Source organism: Pyxicephalus adspersus, chromosome 9, assembly GCF_032062135.1.
Source record: "Pyxicephalus adspersus chromosome 9, UCB_Pads_2.0, whole genome shotgun sequence".
Lineage (NCBI taxonomy): Eukaryota > Metazoa > Chordata > Amphibia > Anura > Pyxicephalidae > Pyxicephalus > Pyxicephalus adspersus.
Genome location: NC_092866.1, coordinates 33,578,938 through 33,582,589, shown reverse-complemented (window position 1 = coordinate 33,582,589; position 3,652 = coordinate 33,578,938).

Genomic DNA, 3,652 nt, shown 5'->3' with positions numbered 1-3,652 from the left:
CATCGTGACAAAGGTCAGTCTCTCCACATTTTGGGTGGACTGGCGAGTTCTTCTTGGGGTAACTATGGCCCCCGCCGCACTAAACACTCGCTTTGATGCCACACTACTGGTTGGGCAGGACAGCTTTTCAGGGCAAACTTGGCCAGTTGCGGCCGCAAATCCAGTTTGGCTGCCCAGTAGTCCAGCGGATCTTCAATGACGGCTGGCAGGGTGCACTCCAAGTATGCCACCACCTGCTGATTCAGGTTCTGCTCTATGCCTAGCTGCTGGTTAGTAGTTTCTTCAATATGCGGGTGTAGAAAGCTGCTTATCAGCGACTCTATACTGAGGCTGCTGCTGATGGAGCTGGTACTGCTCCTGCCACCCCACCCCTCCACAGCAGCCATGGTAGTGGAACGTGAGTGCAGAGGGCCCCCCCGGTCAGACCTGCGAGAGGATGGACGATGGCGCAGGTAAGCAGCGGCCAACTGACTACATAGTATGTCTCTGTAGTAGTTCAGTTCGTCCTCCCTCTCAGCGGGTGTAAAAAAGGCTCCCATTTTGGACTGGAGCGAGGGTCCAACAAGGTGGAGAGCCAGAAGTCATCCCTCTGCCGAATGGTGACAATTCGGCTGTCACAACGTATGCAAATGAGCATGCAGCGGGCCATTTGTGCAAGTGACTTGGAGGGACTCCCTGCCTCCATTTCCACTGCATACTGCCACGGTGTGTCTGAGTCCTCTGCCTCATCTTCCTCATCTCCCTCTTGCTCCTCTGGCTGCTCCTGTTCCTCCTCTCCTGTCACCTGAGTGGAAAAACCACCCATTTCGCTATACATTGCCTGTGCTCCAATGTCTTCCTCCTCCTCCAGTTCAGCCCCAACAGGGCTCATGTGGCCCTGAGATCTAGGCGCCATGTCTCCAGTGCCCTGACCAGCCAGATTTACCAGCATTTGTTCCAGTTCCATCCCATAGTCCTGGCAACTGACAAATAACGTGGCCTCCTCAAAGGGCCTGAGCAAACGGCAGGTGTCACGCATGAGCTGCCACTGGCTGACATCGAAGTTACACGTGTAAGGAGTAGGAGTACTCCTATCCGCTTGGATCATCAAGAAATCGTTGATGGCCTTTCTCTGTTCGTATAGTCGGTCCAACATATGGAGGGTCGAATTCCAACGGGTGGAAACGTCGCATATCAGCCTATGTTGGGGGATGCCGTTCTGCTGCTGCAGCTCAAGGAGGGTGTGCTTTGCGGTGTACAAGTGGCTGAAGTGCATGCAAAGTTTCCTGGCCATTTTTATAACGTCTTGCAGATGAGTGGAAGACTTCAGGAACCGCTTGACAACCAGATTGAAGACGTGTGCCATGCAGGGCGCATGGCTCAGCCTTCCTTGACGCAGCGCCGACACCATGTTCTTTCCAATGTCGTTCACCATGGTTCCAATTTGAGTTGATGCGGAGGAAGCCAGGATTTGATTTCTTGATGAATCACACGGAGCAGTTCCTCCCCTGTGTGACTCCGTTCGCCCAGGCAAACCAGGTGCAGAACAGCGTGACACCGCCGTGCCCTGCACATGTGGTATGCTGGAGGAGCACTGTGAATTGTTCCTACAGTGGAGGCTGAGGACACGGTGGAGGATGAGGAGGCAGAGGCGGACGTTGTCGCAGGACTAGCGGCGTGAGAACCTGGAGGGGGAAGCGGTGTCACCTGGCCAAGTTGCTGGTGTGGCTGTGCAGGAACCACATTCACCCAGTGGGCCGTAAAGAACATGTATTGTCCTGACCATAGTTAATGCTCCACACGTCGGCACTGCCATGCACTTTGTCAGACACTGACAGGCTCAAGGACTGGCCCACCTTCTGTTCTACATATTTGTGCAGGGCTGGTACTGCCTTTTTCGCAAAGAAATGATGGCTTGGGACTCTCCCCCTCGGCTGGGCACAAGCCATCAGTTCTCTGAAAGGTGCAGAGTCCACCACTTGGAAAGGGAGGGACTGCAGCACCAGCAACTTGGACAGGAGCACATTCAGCTTCTGCGCCGTTGGATGAGTGCACACATACAGTTGTCTCTTGGCAATCGCTTCGGTGATCGATTGTTGATGGAATGCCTGACGAGGCGTAGGAGGAGGAGAAGCAGGAGCATCTGGACCAGCAGAAGATGGAAATGACATACAGCTTCCTTCGGCTGAGGTGTTGGAGCCTTGACTGCCTGAAACCCGGTGTGTGCCACTGGGTGATGGAGCTTTAACTACGGTCAGGACAATACATGTCCTTTACGGCCCACTGGGTGAATGTGGTTCCCGTCCTCCCACTGCTGCCACCCTGCTGACTCCCAGCCATGCTACCACCTTGCTGGCTCAGCCCCTGCCTCACGAGCAAGCTGCCACCCTCTTCTCCCGATGATGATGAAGCCCCTTCTTCACCCGGCTCCCAAGTGCGATCGGCTTCATCATCATCGAGTAGTGTCTGCACGTCACTGATGTCCTCCTCAACGGTCTCTGAGTCAGGAGCCTGACCACCCACAACACCACCTCCCACACCACTCTCCTCATCACTACTTGCCCGCCTAGCGGAGGAAGCAGCGCATGTCTCCTAGAGATCTTGGCTGGGCAGTAGCTGCTCACTGTCCTCTACTAGCTCGTCCTCGCAGTATAGTGGAGCTGAGCCCACAGCATACAATACTTCTGTGGCTGAGGGAACAGCAAAGGACTTAGGCAGGTTGAGGACAGGTGAGGGCAGAGGGCCTGCTCCAGGGCCATGCCAACTAAGGGTTGTGTCTGATGAACCCACCGACTGTTGGCTTGGGTTGTCTGATGTCACTTGGGATGAAGTGGATGACCGAGTTAACCAATCAAGAACCGCTGGGTTGCTGGTCAAGACACGACTGCTAGATGACACCAGGAGCTCAGGACTCTCGCTGCGACTCCTACTGACAGGCCCCCTTACTCTGCTGCGACCTCTGCCTGCGCCAGAAACATTTAGGCCTCTGCCACTCCTCTCTGCATGGCCTGGCACTTCTCTGTCTGACATACTTTTAGCTGAACTAAATAAATTAACATCAAATTAAAACACCCCTAAAAGCGACAAATATATTTTTCTTTTTGTACAGAAATAGGCCACTAAATGCTTTTACCACAAATAACTGCAACAGTGAACTGTGTATATATTTTTATTCTTGTACTCAAATACTTCACTAAACACTTTCACCACATATAACTGCAACAGTGAAGTGCGCATGAATTTTTTCTTTTTGTACTGAAATAGGCCACTAAACACTTTCACCATATATAACTGCAGAAGTGAAATGTGTATATATTTTTCTTTTTCCACAGATAAAAGCCACTAAAGGCTTTTCAACATAGCACTTGCACCCCAATAACAAGAACAAATTGCTGGAATGACAGAGCTGTATAATGGCTATTTGGATCCCCAAATAATCTTTCTGTGCACTTGTAATTTGCTTTTTTAGCACTGTCCCTAGCGCCTTCTGACGTCTCTCCCTGCACTAAGATGCTGTGAAATTCCTGAGATTCCTCCCTATCCTTTCCCTGCACTTATAAATCATTTTTTCAGTTTTTTTTTTTCATTAAACATTAAATCCTCCCCAACTCAACTTTATTTTATTTTTTTTAATTATTAGAATATCTGTTTACTGCTGTACATATCTAAAGGA